The following is an 18,588-nucleotide window of genomic DNA, read 5'->3' as shown; positions in this document are numbered from 1 at the left end:
TGGAAAAAGAGGTAAACAGTGAAGTGGAAAAATGTGCCGATGATACAAAACTACTCAAGATAGTTAAGTCCCAGGCAGACCACAAAGAGCTACAGAAAGATCTCTCAAACCTGGGTGACTGGGCAACAAAATGGCTGATGAAATTCAATGTTGATAAATGCAAAATAATCCACATTGGAAAACATAATTCCAACTATACATATAAAATGATGGGGTCTAAATTAGCTGTTACCATTCAAGAGAGCGATCTTGGAGTCATTGTGGCTAGTTCTCTGAAAACCATCCACTTAATATGCAGCAGCAGTCAAAAAAGTGAACGGAATGTTGGGAGTCATTAAGAAAGGTATAAATAATAAGGCAGAAAATATCATATTGCCTTTATATAAATTCATGGTATGCCCGCATCCTGAATACTGCATGCAGATCTGGTCGCCCCCATCTCAAAGAAAAAAAACAAAAAGGGCAACAAAAATTATTAGGGGTAGGGAACAGCTTCTGTATAAGGAGAGATTAATAAGACTGGAACTTCACAGCTTGGAAAAGAGAAGACTAAGGTGGGATATGATTGAGGTCTATAAAATCATGATCAGTGTGAAGTAAGTGTTATTTACGCCTTCTCATAAACACAAGAACTAGGGGTCACCAAATGAAATTAATAGGCAGCAGGTTTAAAACAAACAAAAGGAAGTATTTCTTCACACAACACATAATCAACCTGTGGAGCTCTTTGCCAGAGAATGTTGTGAAAGCCAAGACTATAACAGGGTTCAAAAAAGAACTAGATAAATTCTTGGAGGATAGGTCCATCAATGGCTATTAGCCAGTGTGGGCAGGGATGGTGTACCTAGCCTCTGTTTGAGGGAAGCTGGGACTGGGGTACAGGGACTGGATCACTTGATGATTACCTGTTCATTCCCTCTGGCATTGGCCACTGTTGGAAGACTGGATACTGGACTAGATGGACCTTTAGTCTGACCCAGTGTGGCCATTCTTATGTTCTTAGAAAAGACCATCCTAGATCTGATTTTTTTAATCAAATCAACTGGTCCTACAAAGTGCTGTCTTTCTCTGATGAATTTTCATAGTTTAAACTCTATGTGCCAATTAACACAAACATTTATTTTAGAATGAGAATAGTAAAATACCCAACCATTGTTGAAACCTTATAAGCAAATTGTAACAGTCCTCCTTCTCCATGCTGCCCAGGAAGCCTCATACCAGCACTATTTTTAAATAAAAGTTTTGGGGAAAAAAAAAAAAAAATCCACCACAGTAGATAGACAGCTTGTGGGAGGTCAAGTAAGTTACTTTGAAAAACCATATGGCTCAGATCTGAGAGACTTTTGAACTACACTTGAGATATAAAGCTGAAATACTGCACTACACACTTAAATGCCACTTGTTTGACCCTCCTCCTCCAAGCCCATTATGGTTTGGTTCCATTCTTTAGTGGTGTTTTGTGGTAGCTATGTCATCAGAGCACAGGACATGTGGTTGCCACAACAGAGTGGAAACAGGCCAACTCATTTATGAGGACTTACATGGACAAAACCAAAAGTTTTTGATTCACTTATATGCTGAATGCCCCTTTTACCTTCAGCATATAATCTTACATTTAAATAGTTACATTTATCTGAGGGTCAGTACTCAGCTCCCTTCAAGGGAAGGGGTAACTAATTCAAGAAGTTATGTTAAATTTGATCGTCCGTTAAGCAAATCACAAATCATTTTCCTCAATGTTCAATAGCAAGATATTCAATCGCCCAATTTTGTAACTAAATCTGTAACAATGTAGCTCTAAATTACCACAAACTGTTAACTGAAACAGTAATAGCAAAAGGTGTAGGCCCTTAAATATTTCATTTCATTATTTAAATATATAGTTATATGTACTACTTTAAGTTCACATTAATTCTATAAGCTTTACATATGTAATGAACAGAGGGCAGACACGCATTACATAAAAACATCTTAAGTCTAGCATTTTAACTTCTTTAGTCACCTTCCACATTAAATGTTTTCAGAAATATTCTAGGACACATATGAAGCTACAGCAACATGTGCAACTAAATTCATGGTCATATGCAACATAAAACTGAATGCTATTTCTTCCCCCACTCCAACTATAGAGCTTGGGAAAGAGGGAGGGAGATATGCAGGTTGTATTTCTGTGATAAGAGTTTGTTAAAGAGAAAGCAGTCATGAAAGAATGCAAGTTCCTAAACATCATTTGAATCCAGCTGCAAATAATGCAGCAGTATGTTACTCAAAAACATTAATCAGAGTCAAAACATTACTCCGAGTGAATAAATATGTTCTTGATACAGTAAATTCAGCACTAGATAGTTTACCTTTAAAAGAGTCACCTAATCACACCAATCAATTTAGAGGTGTCCTTAGGAGGGCAATTTTGACAGTGTATTCAACACACTTACGTTAAGTCTCAATCATGTAATAGTAAATACTAAAGACTCAATATTGAAGATTAGCCCTCTTATGTTTTAATATAGTTCCACTTCTGATATAGCATTAGAAACTGTTTCCCCATTAAATAATTACATTTATACAATCTTATATAATTCTAGTTTAAAAGAATAAACAGTAAGATCTTTTCCCCCATATACTATGTGCCAACATAATTATGTAATACAATGCGCAAGGTTTATATACCGCAGATGGCACTCATTAAGGGCAAGTTTTTTTTTTTTTTTGTTTTTTTTTAAACTAATGGTTTATCTGGAATTTTGAAATTACCAAGAACTGCACTTGAAATTACAAAAAAAGCTGGTCTACACACAAACACATTGAAATAAGTAGATCTGTTCTAATTCATCCTGCATTATTTCAGTGCAGGTCTGTGCAGCCTATTTCTATTTACGTTATACTGATTCCTCCCCACACCCCGAGTTAAGGGCACTTATTTGTGACACCGCCAATCTAATTAAACCTTTCAGTGCAATGCACTGTTACAAATAAGCCACATCCACTGTTGGCAAAAAAAGATGCTACTCCATTAAAATTGATGCATAAACACAACTTTAAGTGACAAGAAGATTGGAAAAATATAAATAGGAAAATGTTTTGAAGGAACCTTGGATACTGTTCCCCTAACTAAAGATCTAGACAGAAGCCCAGTTTTAGGCACCACTGAGATCCACAAACTTGGCTACCGCTTAACCGCATAGGCACCTAGATTTTGACTGTAAAAGTTCTCTAGCCACTAAGTTTCTGCCTCTGAGCACATGCACTGCTGCATCCCTCTATGAATCAGGGTACCTAAACCCCAGTGCAATTTTCAAACCAGGGGAAGACAGACACTCCTCCTCCTGTCTGGTCTGCAGGACTCAACCTGGTAGGCATGCTCTGAGCATCCCTATTGGATTGGGCCCCATTCAAAATACTGGCAGCAGTGCAGCTTCCCATATACAGCTTTAGCCCTGTGGTTAGAGCACTTACCAGGTATGTGGGAGAGCGCAGTTTAATCCCCTTCCTTCCTCCAGCCTGATAGGGAGAAAGGATTTGAAGATGGGTCTCTAACCTCTTAGGAAAGTACCTTAATGACCAGGCTATGGGACATTTTTGTGTAGGCCTCTCCTGCTATTGTTCCGCTTTGGAGAAATACTTAAGTAGTCATTGGGCCAGAGAAAGAATGACTCTATAGCCTGGTGTGTACAGCTCCCACATGGGGGGTGGAGGGGAAGATGTGGATTCAAGTCCCTCTGTTCCAATGACCAATTATCCAAAGTGGGACTACTTCAACAAGAGAGACTGAGGGATCCACCCATCAGAATATTCCATAGCTCAATGGTTAACCACTTTCCCTGAGAAGTGGGAGACCCCTGTTCAAATCATCTCCCCAACAAGAAGAGGGCGGGGGGAGAATAGAACTTGGATCTCCCACATGCCAGGAGAGTGCTCTAACAGCTGGGCTAAAATTTTTAAGGTAGGCACCACCATCTCCTCCATTTCTAGCAATAATGTCTTCGGCAACTAAGTTGTGTGACTCTAAGGCCATGTCTTCATTACAAAGCTAACTAGGTGCTGCTGCATTGAAGATTTAGCGGGTCTAATGAAGACGTGCTAAAACCGATGGGAAAGCGTGCGCGCCCGTCAATTTGCGTACTCCACTTTCCCGAGAAGAGCAAGGTAAGTCGGTGGGAGAACATCTCCCGTTGACACAGTGTAGTGTAGACACCGCTGTAAGTGGATCTAGCTATGCTGGCTTCTGTTACATTATTCACATAACTGAAGTAGCATAGCTTAGATCTATTTACTGCGGTAGTGTAGACCTGGCCTTAGAGAGGGATTCCTGGTTGTGCATTTCAAGGAGACACAGGTACTTCCCTGCAACCCAGATTTAGGTGCCTAACTCCATGAGAAGGGCAGGGACTACAACTCATCTGCTATTGGCTATCTTAGGCTACTTCCCATTTCCTGTGCTGGCTTTTGAGGATCCCATTCTCAAGTCCCTATCTCTTCCCATTCACCATACAAAGAGTCTAGGCACTTAACTCAGGCTTTGTTGATCCCATTGTTGTTCCATTGATTTTCTAGGTGCCTAAAAGCTAGGTGTTACAACACTGAGCATTGCAACACCTACGTCCCCATTGTAGTTCTGGGCCTGAAAAACCAACTGATGCACGGACCCTAAAAATGGAGCAATAAGAGAAAAAGATATTTTAAAATTGCAGAGGACGTGCCAATAAAATTGACAAGGAAGATATTCAAATTTTGCTACCTCTTAAATGGGCTTGTGACCTCTTTGCACAATAGGCTACACCAGTTGAAACAAACATTCCCGTTCAGTCAAAAGGAAAAAATTGTGATTGAACAAGGCAGGGAATAAACATAAAAAAAAACCCTTTATTTGTATATTGTATATTTGATTTTAATTACTGCAACTTAAATAATCATGCATTACGCGGAGTTTCTTACTTCTGGGGAGGGAAGGAACTTTATAATTTGTATTATTAATGAACAAGGTACAAACAAAACTAAGCTTAACTATTACAAACCGCTTCTGTATTATTATGATGGGTGTGCCAATACAAGGGACTTAAGAAGGTATTAAAGTACTGTTAGGACATCGTTAAAGAATTTATTCTCCACTTTTACCCTTTTTGAAGCTTGGATTCAGCCTCAAAACGTATGCCTTAGACTACAGAAAGAAACTAACTTATATTTGCTCTGTCTACCTTAAGTACTTATATGGCACCCATTATTGCAGTATCTGAGCACCTCACTATCTAGCCACACTCCATAAAGGGAAACTAGAATACTAGTGGTAGCAAATGTATTACAAGCATTTTTTCATTTGTTTTAATCAAATCAAAATCTGATTTCTAGATGCTAACTTCACTCCTCAGAGTCAGGTTAGAAGGGGCTGGGCACACCAAATGTGGAAATAAATTTTGCTCCTTAGAATGTCTTTTATGCTATCTCTGTCTGTCTGCGTCTATGAAACTCATATACCTCCTCCCCGGAAGGAGTTGGAAACAGCTTTCGCCCAAGGCAGGAATCAAAGTGGTGGAGGGAAACAGCAAGGATTTTGGGGGACAAGAGGACCTCACTCCAAATCCAGACAAATCCCTAAACTGATCTGCTAATTAAGTGATGAGTGAACAAAAAACATCAATCAAAATCAGGTCAATTACGTTTCCGAGATGTCAAAACCAGAGCAGGGAGCAATGATGCATGTTTTTCATCACTCCCATCAAAAAGTGTAAGGAAAGAGTTAAGATTTGGTAATGAGTCTTAGTCTCCCTTAAAAAAGGGGAGGGAGTCTGCTACTTTTGAAAGGTATCACACTGACAGTCCAGGAGACCATCAATAGAACAAATACACCATGGGCAGAGCAAGTTTCCTCACACTGCTGTCAGTGTGCCTTGACCTGAAGAAACAGACCTCTAGGGATGAATGTGGTTTATTCTCTATGCCCATTTAATCCTTTAACTCTCTACCGAGACTGCCATCAAGAGTGACAATTAGTGTCAGTTGCGATGGTTTCTTTTGTAGTGTGTCCACTAGAACTGAACTAAGACCACCCATTCTTGTATGTACGCCACCAAATAGCTTTCTGAATATCTAACAACTTTCAAATCACTACATATCTGGACTTGGGTTTGAACCAGCAATTTAGAAGTGAAAGGCCAGGAATCCCATTACCAATCTCTTAGACCAGCAGTTCTCAGCCCCACCGCAGCAGGACTGAAGCTGAACCCCACACCCAAGCAACTTAGCTTCATGGGGCCTCCTTCGGCATGGAGCCACAAGCAATTGCCCTGCTTGATACCCCATAACACTGGTCCTGGCTTTTATATGCAGAAAACACAGTTGTTGTTGTGGCACAGGTGGGCCCTGGAATGTTTATAGCATGTTGAGGGGCCGCAGAAAGAAAAAAGGTTGAGAACCTCTGTCTTAGACCACATGGACTATTCCTGCTTAACCCCAAACACTTCTATTTCCTGCTTCTGGAGGAAACAGTATGGAGGAGCTACTACTTTAATCCTAAAGCATTAAAAACAATGTTTTTACTACATTGCTCACTGTAGTGACAAACAATAAAAAGACTTGTCCACTTTTATAGCTTATCATAAAATTTTTAAACTCTATTTCCTATCACAACTAAATGGCATCTTCTACAGCAGGGATTCTCAGCCTCTCCCTCTCTGAGCACCCTCAGCCCTCCCAAACATGCTATAAAAACTCCACCACCCACTTATGCCACAACAGTTTTTCTGCAATATAAAAGCCAGGACCAGCATTAGTGGGTAGCAAGCAGGGCAACTGCCTGGTGCCCCATGTCACAGAGGGCACTGTGAAGCTAAATTGCTCAGGCATCAACTTCCGCCCCGAGTAGCAGGGCTCAGGGCCCCGGGCTACAGCCCCATGCAGTGGGGCTTCAGCTTTCTGTCATGGGCCTCAGAAAGCCTAATGCCGTCCCTGTTTGACGGACCCCCTGAAACCTGCTCACTGCCCCAACCTGGTTGAGAACCACTATTCTACAGTGACACCCTATCATTTTGCCAAAACACAGTAGAATTGTTTACCGTGACTTTACACACCATTAGAGTATAGCTAACAGATCATAAGCACTGTCTGATTTATTACAAACTGTAAATTAAAAAAAAAAAAACTCACTTCAATTACACTTGTAAAATGAGAGTTTAAAAATACGTTGAGTCATGCTCTATCTTTGCTTATGGTATGGAGGCAAGTGTGATTTATAATGAATTTTTATTAAGGACTACAAGCTTGAGAAGACTACTTCTCAGAACTGAGATAAAAGGAGGGTCGGTTCAGAGTTTAAGAAATGGTTTACAAATAAATTATTGGGAAAAGATTTATACATTATATAGTAGTTACCCTTTTACAAATAATCAGTTTGATCAAAATATTTTACCAAGGATACCACTGTACCAACTGGAAACTAATATTTCCTTAATTCTAAGGCTCTGAGTTTGCTTCTCAAGGTACAAATAATCAGAACTCTATATTTAATAACAGAACATACCACTGAAGCATGCAAAGTTGCCACATAGCATATAATTGAATACACAATGAAAATACTGCCTTAAGACAGAATAGCTAGAATACAAAAGAGTTTCTCGAAATATGCATTAGAAGGAATAATCTAACAATAACATTAGCATTTCACTAAGAGACACTGGAAGGTGTTTGACTAAAAAAAAGGGGGGGGTTAAAGGAATTTGCTCATCTTCCTTTTCCCTAAAACCACTGACTCCATCAATCCTGCCCCCACCATACTGTCCCCAGCATACAACCACCACACACAAAACAAGAGTTTGTTCAGCTATCCCGAAGGAATATGTCTTACTCTGAAACGAGAAAATCACTGGGTTCTTTTCAGGAATTTTAAGAAGCAGCTTGAAGAGTAATGGAGTATCGAAGATCACCAGTTTATACAGTAGTTTGATCAAAAACATGTTTCCCCTATTTCCTTATGGAGTTTAAATTAGATGGGCATGAGAAACTGATCCAGACACTACTTCACAGGAGAAATTTCAAGTAGCTTAGGGAAATTAGTTTACTGTGCTTTAGAAGTAAAAACAGTGTTGTCCCTACATGCCACATAAACTACATTATTGAAAATTGATTTCTTATTCTTCAGGCACTTATTCAAGAGCCCAGACTTGAAATAAAACTTTGAAATAAAAACTTTATGGTGATCCATTGGTTTAATTTCAGCTTTGTTTCAGGTAGGAAACTTTCATATGGATGATAGGAACCCAATATTTCCGTTCGTTTTGTGACAGCATCTCTTAACTGCTTTGATAGCTGAAGGAAATAAATCAAATGCAAAACCTATTTCAAGTAATCAATTCACTGTTCTTTTGATTTTTCTCTTATGCCTCCACCTTAAAGACAACAATTTGCTCTTTTTCTCCCTCCTCACATCCCCATTACTTATCTCTAAATCTTCTCCACACCTTTATTTCAGTCTCTGCTCAGTTTATATTTGGCTGATTCACACACTCCCCTTCTCTCTTTTCTAGTCACCTTTCTCCTATTCTATTCTCACCTCCCGCAACATCACACATGCACAGATACTCCAGCACACCGTGCTCAACCACAGGACTGTTTTTATGGTTTTTGGGGTGGCCAGTGACCCAATTCTTTGGATTCTACCAGTAAGTTATCTCATTTAAAATAAAGGGGGCGGAGGTTGGAGAAGGAAGAACAGGAAGGAAATCACGACACAAACCCCAGCTTTATTTACTGGATTTGCATACATGGTGAAGGTTATTTCAGAGAAAGAAATATGAGATTAGCATGGAGTCTAAGGATACATCTACACTGCATTTTAAAATCCACGGCAGCATATCTCAGAGCCCAGATCTACAGATTTGGGCTCAGAGATTGCACTACAGCACTAAAAACAGCATTGTAGATGTTGTGGGTCAGGCAAGAAAGACCACCCCTCTCCCTGGGCTCCACTAGCCCAAGCCACAGCTTCTATACTGCTGTTTTTAGTGTAGTGCTGGCTCAAGTTTGCAGACCTGGGCTCTTACACACTCTGCCATGGGTTTGAAAATGCAGAAAATGCCCTAAAGGGCCTCAAAATTCAAGGAACACAGAGCTGCAGGTTCCATAACCTTTAATGTAGGGTCACAGAGTTTGGGTCTACATTTGCACTTCTAATATTTCTATTTGTTTGTGTGAGAAAGAACAAAATCAAGATCATGCTCCTATAGCACTGCAGACAGACACAGATAGAAGTAGTAAAAATGTACATCACTGAACTAGGCAAATATGACTACTACATAGGAGGAGCATGTACTGTAAATTGAATAATAAGATGCTATTGTTGTGGAGTCCATTTTTTGACTATAGCTACACTAACAATTTGTAACTGACCCCATCTCCCTATTAAATCTTAGCTGCAGATTTCCTAGTTTTGTTATCAATTTCACTGACATCGCAACCCACATAAACAAGATTTGAAAGAAACATTCCCCATTTTTTAATTTCCTTGCTTTATGGTACTTCTTTATCCAAATATCTGAAGTATGTCCGACCACCAAATTAGCAGTGGAAGTTGAGGGAGGTTTTTTAAACAATGATTTGGGCATAGTCTAGTGTAATATCTGATACATCATTTGCTGAACAACTACTGCATTCTACCCTTACAGGAGAACAGACTTCATCTGATGGCTCTGTACCTCTAAATACTATGATCCTAAAAATCTCTAAACAACTGAAATAGTATGCAAAACCAGCTGAAATTTTACTGTCAGATATCATTTATCACTGTAACAATTACTACAAATTCTGTACTCAGTGTGTCAGGTCTGGGACACCTTTTGTATTTGTGACACTGCATTAATAGTCAGGAAGTGAGTATATTTATAGAAATTTAAACATTACTATAAAGTATTCATTTGTCTCAGTTTATATTTTGAAGAAACTGACCAGGCTGCAGTCACATTTTAAAAGGGTTCCCCTTAGCTGTGTTACTAACACCATGTTCGTGAACTGAATACAAAAAAATTAAAAATCTCTGTTATTTCTGCTATGTTCCCACGCTTCGCAATTCACTTAAGTATATTTTTAGTTCCATACACCAGCACAATGCTTGGGTTTAAATAATTAGTGAAAATGTTACTATTTAATAGAAGATTTAGTAACATTTTAAAATATTTCTAGTTTTAGGTCCAAGCTACTTGATAACAGCAAGTGGATAATAGCCTATTTTGAGAAATTACATTCCTACTCCGCTATAATGAACTTGGGACACTTCTAAGCTGCTCCTCAACATTCTCTGATTTAGACATTTTTGCAAAATGCTTTAGAAGTAATGAAACAGCTTATGTTTAAAGTGCTTTTAATGGAAACAGTCATAACAAATGTAATCAGCAAGTGTCAAACTGTACCCAAGGCTCATTTTGGAGAGAGATGTCAATACAACATATGACAACTGAATGTTTTAAATTTGAGGAAGTATAGTTTTTGACCAAGTTGACAAAATTAAGAGGTGCTTTTTTAAAATAATGCATTATTTATGCTGGATATCTAATAGAAGGTGACTTCTAAATGTTTTTGAAGAGATGAAAAAAAATAGGACAGCTTTAAAAATGTACCAAATACTCAAAAACAAAAACAAAAAACCTAGGATGAAGGGAAGGAAGCTTTCAGCATGTGTTTAAGAAATGTCAGATTAGAAGTTCAGTTTATTCACAAAAAAATTCCTTGGCTATACTACAAATACCACTTTGGATTACCGGAATTGAACATCTTAAAAATCTAATTTGTTTTATCCCTAGATCTACTGTTGGCAAAGACAGCGACATGAGAAAAGGTAATAGAGCAGAGTAGTCAGTTTCATTTTTATTTATAACTGATATCTGGAAAATTTTACTGGCAGGCTCTTGGGCACCATGTTGCAATGTTTGGGTTGCAACGAGAATGTTCATTTTAAATGTTTCCACTGGAATTATTAAAACACAAAATTAACTCATGGAAACACTGGCCTTCAGTTTGACAAAAAGCTTGGTTTTTACATAGCTGTAGGGACAATTTAGCTTCACAGAGTCCCTTTAACTTCAAAAAGGGACTTTTCATCACCTTGCAGCCCCATTTTTGCTGGCTACTGTTTGGTGCAACCTCACAGCACTCGTTCTGTTGGTGACATCACACTCAGTATAGAATCCCATTGTAAACAAAGCGTGTTCTTATATACAATAATGCTTTAGTGTCTAAAAATTTAGGGTTTGCAATATAGATATTTTTTAAAAAAAGTCTTTGAAGCCCGTGAAATAGTATACAGAAAATACTTAGATATGGGCCTGCTTCAGTGCACAGCAGAGTCCTCGTAGAGTAGGAGAACACCTGCAGTAGTGTCACCAACTAAAAGAAAAATGCAAGATGTGTTAAATGTAATGCCCCCATTTCTTTGGTAATTTGGCACATCACATTTAAGTTATTTTAATTTTTATACTCCAAAACAATCTCTGCAACTCATCTTTTGTCTTGAAATTCTTTATGAAAAGATCTATTGGAAATGTAGGAGAGAGAGAAAAAAAACCTCAGTTATAGACCTGCTATGGGTTCTAGACAGCACATCCAGAAACAAATTTTAATCAAGACAGAGGATACACTATAATAAAATTCTTGTACCAAGGCCACAATCACAGTTCACTGAATCAAGTTTAAACTAATAATAAAAATCTTTCCAAAAAGGGTCCCTTTAAAAAGTGAGATCTTATGTCTATTACAAACTTTTTAAACTGTAGAATTTCTAAGCCAATTACTTGCAATGAATGGCAGATTCAACAGTGATGGGCACTGAAGAAAAAACAAACCTTAATTTTCCATATCAACATATCAAATATTCATAAAATTCAAGAGCTGAATGATTAGAGACAGAGGAGAACCCTTAAACAGGTAACTAATTTGCACATATTCTGCATATTTTTATATATGCATGCCATTCAGCACCTTTGATTCTTTAGCCTGTGGGGTTGTCTATTATGACAGCTAAGCCCCCATCTATGCTTTCCAACTCATCTGCAGAACTATCACTACTAGATGCCACCTCCCCAAACAAGGTTTCCTTCTAATTATGCATCAAGACAGTACGTGATAATTACAGCACTTACAGTCACTTACACATTGCTAAATAGCATGCGATCCTTCCCTCGTATTACATCAAGCATATGAAAAGTAGCTATTTGTCCCTTATTAAAAAGGGGTGAAGGAAGGAAGGAAGGAAACTACTTATCCTATAATTTGAAATACAGCCAAGGCTGGGAGAGAGGAAGGTTAGGTGTAAAACAACCCAAACCAAAACAGATCATCCCAGCTGAATTAAGTTCTTGACAACATTGGCTCCACGTCTAGTTGGCAGCCGGTATCAAGTGGAGTGCCCCAAGGGTCAGTCCTGGGGCCGGTTTTGTTCAATATCTTCATAAATGATCTGGAGGATGGTGTGGATTGCACCCTCAGCAAGTTTGCAGATAACACTAAACTGGAAGGAGAGGTAGATACGCTGGAGGGTAGGGATAGGATACAGAGAGACCTAGACAAATTAGAGGATTGGGCCAAAAGAAATCTGATGAGGTTCAACAAGGACAAGTGCAGAGTCCTGCACTTAGGACGGAAGAATCCCATGCACCGCTACAGACTAGGGACCGAATGGCTAGGCAGCAGTTCTGCAGAAAAGGACCTAGGGGTTACGGTGGACAAGAAGCTGGATATGAGTCAACAGTGTACCCTTGTTGCCAAGAAGGCCAATGGCATTTTGGGATGTACAAGTAGGGGCATTGCCAGCAGATTGAGGGACGTGATCGTTCCCCTCTATTCGACACTGGTGAGGCCTCATCTGGAGTACTGTGTCCAGTTTTGGGCCCCACACTACAAGAAGGATGTGGAAAAATTGGGAAGAGTCTAGGGAGGGCAACAAAAATGATTAGGGGACTGGAACACCTGACTTATGAGGAGAGGCTGAGGGAACTGGGAATGTTTAGTCTGCGGAAGAGAAGAATGAGGGGGGATTTGATAGCTGCTTTCAACTACCTGAAAGGGGGTTCCAAAGAGGATGGATCTAGACTGTTCTCAGTGGTAGTAGATGACAGAACAAGGAGTAATGGTCTCAAGTTGCAGTGGGGGGAAGATTTAGGTTGAATATTAGGAAAAACTTTTTCACTAGGAGTGTGGTGAAACACTGGAATGCATTACCTAGGGAGGTGGTAGAATCTCCTTCCTTCGAAGTTTTTTTGGTCAGGCTTGACAAAGCCCTGGCTGGGATGATTTAATTGGGGATCGGCCCTGCTTTGAGCAGGGGGTTGGACTAGATGACCTCCTGAGGTCCCTTCCAACTCTGATATTCTATGATCAAAAAGTGAAATCCTCTGTTTAGGCACAGGTTTGGAAACCTGTTCATTAGGCTAAACACATCACCTTCCACATCCAAAAACAAAACAAAAACAATTATAGGAAGATCAGAGCTCTCAATGCTTCTTTCCCAGATTCTCTGTATAACCCTGCCATAACACTTGGTAATTTACCCATTGATGACAACGGGTCTCACCAATAGGGAAGTTTCCTGTTCTAGAGAATGCTTTTGATAACCCTTAACTACCACAGCAGATACTCATGTGCACAGATAGCTTACTAATGAAATTAGATCCCCCGCCCCAATCAATAACTCAAACCCAAGCTCCTTGTTAGACAACACAGAATGCTATCCATTTAAGATTCTAATATTCTTTAGCCTACCTCTAGCAACTCAAGACCAAACAACAAAAAAATTGCAAACTGTTCTTCATTCAGTCCCACTGTGCTTTGTTGCCATTTTAAGCCACACTGCAAGAGCATATATTTAACATCATCACACAAAGTAAACACATTCATAAAGATAGTACAAACTTAAGGATAGAATGCCATTGAAAGTTATGGAGAAATCCTATTTGGAATTTCTCCAAAAACTCTTAAGGATTCTGAATATGGAAGAATGAACATGCACAGATTAAATGTAAACATCTTAAAACATGTTGAGACTATAGATGCACATGAACAAGTTATGTTGAGATTCTCACAGAAATTGTGGTTCAGTCCCCATGTGCATAAGTAGTAGCGTGTGTACTGGAGGGAGAAGATGAAACCTTACTAGCGAAAGGTTAAAACCAAAAATTGCCTTTCACATGAACCGTTGTATCTTGTCTCCCATCTACAGAATGCCTCATATCAGAGCACTGCCCTCCTCCAAACAGACTGTGGAGCTCCAAACTTTGGAACGCCCTCCACCCTCCCCACACACGCTTTATAGGATCAGCAGAAGAAACTTCACTCTTATCCTTATCCTCATAGCTGCTCAGTATTGAAAAGCTACACTCAAATGTTCTTCCCCACCCTACAAGCTACCAGGAGAAGAGGTTGGGAAGAAGAGAACTGTTTCCTTCCTGTACCACTAAAGGATTTTTTGGGTTTAGTGTCAGCAGGGAAGTTAGTTCCCTTCCTCCAAAATTGTGTTATTGTATTTTATTTTAATAAATCAAACGTTTATGATATAGAACATGACAGCTCTGGTTGCTGAAAGGAAATAAAAAGTTATTTTTAATTAGTGCATTTAATCTTTAACAAAGATGAATTCATGTAGTTTTATTTCAATTGCAGTCCCTCTCCCTAAAAATAAGGAAAATGAAATATAAATGTGCAGTGTGAAATTTAACTGTTTTCATATGTTTATGTAGTCAACATGTAATTCATAAAAACATGGAATGTCTGTTTAATTAAAATGCATCTGTCTTAATTACAAAAATGCACAACTGCAAATAGGCATGCATATTTCTGTGCATGCATGTGCCTGTGTGTATTACAAGCACCATGTCTTGGGAGTCACAAAGCTTAGTGGAAAGTTATATACTCCATATGTAGAAAAGGAGTTCAGTTATTTCTAAAATTAAAAATTACATTCAAATACATTAAAGGTACTTGCCTTTATTAAGAATTAAGTGCTTAGGACATTTGAAGTTTTCAGATTAATTTGTTTGAATTGTCAGAGTGCAAAGATGCATGCAAGGTTGTAAAAAAACAAGAAAGGGACGTTTTTTCATATGGATAGCTGAAAAACAACCAAATGGGATTATCTCTCATGTCTGCCCACTATTTCCCCAAAGTTATATATAGATTGTATTAGCATAAAAAAAATCATCTCAGGAAAAAGAGAGTGTCCCTCAAGCATAATTATATACATTTGTTATGAAATAGATTTATTAGTGATATCAGACAATTCCGTCACTGACATTTATTCATTGAATCCAAAACATATGATATATATAAAAAAATTAACTGGCACAAAGATATGTTACCATATCCTTAATTATTTCCCCCCACCCCCAAAAGAGTGTATGTGCTTCTGAAAAAACAGAAAGGCAAAAAAGGACACTTGGAAGAGAGATTATGAACAAAAACTCTTCTAAAGTGACTGAAAATCTACAACACAGCTAATTAGGTTCCAGCTTCTAACACAATAGTGGGTATACCATGGTCTGTTATCAAGTATATAGCCAACGGCACCAGACAATACAACCCCACATTCAATTTAATTACAGCCCATGGCTTTTGCAGAAGTGGTGTGTTTCAAAGGGTTTAAGCACTCATTTATTTCTAGACCTACATGAAATAAGGCAGCTCACTGTCATACAGACTCACCAATTAGACTCAACAGTTTCTGATCTCTTGCTCTCTGGAAGGAGAACAGTGGGCAACGAGAAGCCTTTTACAGCACAATCCCACAAGCTTTTTAAAAAGCTTTCGGCTTCCTGTAACATTAAAAGTTTGTGCATTTCAGCTTTGATGTTCACAGAACAAGAGTACTGACTTAATCATTTCAGATTCTATAGAAGAGTAAAAAAAGCTTTGTCAATGCAACACTCTAGTCATGATGCTCTTTTCTTTCCTTGATTGTATCAAAAAGGTCATCTGTCTGATTTATACAAAATTGATTTCTTGTTGCGTCTTATCAAAGTCTTCTGAAGACTTGCCCCATGAAAGTCTACAATAGCTCATTTTGATCAAATGGCATGATGCAATTAGCAGAAAAGCCTGGTCAACTCCTACTTTTAATCGGGCTGTCAATTAAATCGCGGTTAACTCACGCAACTAAAAAAATTAATCACAATTAAAAAAATTAACCGTGATTAATCACGCTGTTAAACAATAGAATACCAATTGAAATTTATTACATATTTTGGATGTTTTTCTACATTTTCAAATATATCGATTTCAATTACAACACAGAATACGAAGTGTACAGAGCTCGCTTTATATTATTTTTTATTACCAATATCTGCACTGTAAAAATGATAAAAGAAATAGTATTTTTCAGTTCACCTCATACAAGTCTTGCAGTGCAATCTCAATCACAGAAGTGCAACTTACAAGTGTAGTTTTTTTGTTAAAAAACTGCACTCAAAAACAAAACAATGTAAAACTTTAGCGCCTACAAGTCCACTCAGTCCTACTTCTTGTTCAGCCAATCGCTAAGAGAAACAAGTTTGTTTACATTTATGGCAGATAATGCTGCCCACTTAGTCACCTAATGTCTGTTTTCACTTTTCACATGGCACTGTTGTAGATGGCATCACAAGATATTTACATGCCAGATGTGCTAAAGATTCATATGCCTCTTCATGCTTCAGCCATCGTTCCAGATGACATGCTTCCATGCTGATGACGCTCATTAAAAAAAAAATGCATTAATTACATTTGTGACTGAACTCCATGGGGGAGAATTGCATGCCCCTTGCTCTGTTTTACCTGCATTCTGCCATATATTTCATGTTATAGCAGTCTCGGATGATGACCAGGCACGTTTGTTTTAAGAACACTTTCATTGCAAATTTCACAAAATGCAATGAAGATAACAATGTGAAATTTCTAAAGATAGCTACAGCACTGGACCCAAGATTTAAGAATCTGAAGTGCCTTCCAAAATCCGAGAGGGACGAATTGTGGAGCAAGCTTTCAGAAGTCTTAAAAGAGCAACACACTGATGCAGAAACTACAGAACCCAAACCACCAAAAAAGAAAGTCAACCTTCTGCTGGTGGCATCTGACTCAGATGATGAACATAAACTATTACTTACAGTTTAATAATTAATAAATAATTAATTATTAATTACTATCCTTGCAACAAAGCCCATTGCCAACTGTGTCCACATATCTATTCAGAGGACACCATCACAGGGCCTAATCACATCAGCCACACTATCAGAGGCTCATTCACCTGCACATCTACCAATGTGATATATGCCATCTTGTGCCAGCAGTGCCCCTCTGCCATGTACATTGGTCAAACTGGACAGTCTCTACGTAAAAGAATAAAATGGACACAAATCCGATGTCAAGAATTATAACATTCAAAAACCAGCTGGAGAACACTTCAATCTCTCTGGTCACTCGATTACAGACCTAAAAGTGGCAATTCCTCAACAAAAAAACTTCAAAAACAGACTCCAATGAGAGACTGCTGAATTGAAATTAATTTTCAAACTGGATACAATCAACTTAGGCTTGAATAGAGACTGGGAGTGGATGGGTCATTGCACAAAGTAAACCTATTTCCCCACGTTTATTCCCCCCCTCCCCACATTCCGCAGACGTTCTTGTCAACTGCTGGAAATGGCCCACCTTGATTATCACTACAAAAGGTTCCCCCGCTGGTAACAGCTCACCTTAAGTGATCACTCTCTTGTTACAGGTTTCAGAGTAGCAGCCATGTTAGTCTGTATCCGCAAGAAGAAAAGGAGTACTTGTGGCACCTTAGAGACAAACAAATTTATTTGAGCAGAAGCTTTTGTGAGCTACAGCTCACTTCATCGGATGCCCCGATGCATCCAATGAAGTGAGCTGTAGCTCACAAAAGCTTCTGCTCAAATGAATTTGTTTGTCTCTAAGGTGCCACAAGTACTCCTTTACTTTTTAAACCTACACAAAACCAACATGTTATTTGCCAATCACTCTTCACCCAGTTTTTGTGTTCCTGCCTTTGAGGCATGAATCTTGTCTTTTTTTTTATTATTATTATTATTAATAAAGTAGTGCCTGGAGTCCCAGTACCATTGTACTATGCACTGTACTAACGTATACCAAAGCAAGGGCCCTGCTCTGAAGAGCCTACATTCTAAGTGGCTTTGTTATCTTATATGCTTGTACAGCACCCAGCACAATGAGGCTTTGGTTTTACTATGGTACAAACAAATTTTAAAGCAAACAGAATTATTTTTCCACTTTTATAGTAATGTTATATTTCTAAGTTTCAAGAATTAAACCAAGTAGATAGGTTCTTAACCAAAAATGAACCAAAAACCCCAGACAGACTTATCAGCTGTGTCTGCTGCATACTTAAGGAGATAAAGTACTTCCCCCCCCCCCCCTTGCCTTTTCAGAACTTGAAATCAGAACCAGCTTTCTAATTCTGTCAACATATGGCTTTTCTCTGAAGCATTTAAGGCAATGAAAACTCTCATGCTCCATAAAAGAAAGCTAGCCCTGGTTTCAACTTTGAAAGCCTGATGAACACTTGCAACATAGAGTGCTGACAAACACAAACACTGCTCATGCTTT

General features: G+C 38.6%; 1 protein-coding gene across 6 annotated transcripts in view; it reads right to left on the bottom strand.

The window, feature by feature from the left end:
• The window catches only part of KCTD1 (potassium channel tetramerization domain containing 1), a 150,655-nt gene that overhangs the window by 75,051 nt on the left and 57,016 nt on the right, over positions 1-18,588 (bottom strand). Inside the window, exon 1 of one of the 6 annotated variants that reach the window (XM_075125261.1) lies at positions 15,673-15,782. The exons of the other annotated variants lie outside the window; for them this stretch is intronic. The gene's annotated coding sequence lies outside the window, so the exon portion shown is untranslated. Of the gene's footprint in view, positions 1-15,672; positions 15,783-18,588 lie in introns of those variants that run through there. 6 annotated transcript variants of the gene reach the window in all.

The sequence above is a fragment of the Caretta caretta genome, chromosome 2, assembly GCF_965140235.1.
Source record: "Caretta caretta isolate rCarCar2 chromosome 2, rCarCar1.hap1, whole genome shotgun sequence".
Classification (NCBI taxonomy): domain Eukaryota; kingdom Metazoa; phylum Chordata; order Testudines; family Cheloniidae; genus Caretta; species Caretta caretta.
The sequence above is the reverse complement of the archived record's forward strand: the minus strand, read 5'-3'. Positions and strand labels throughout refer to the sequence as shown.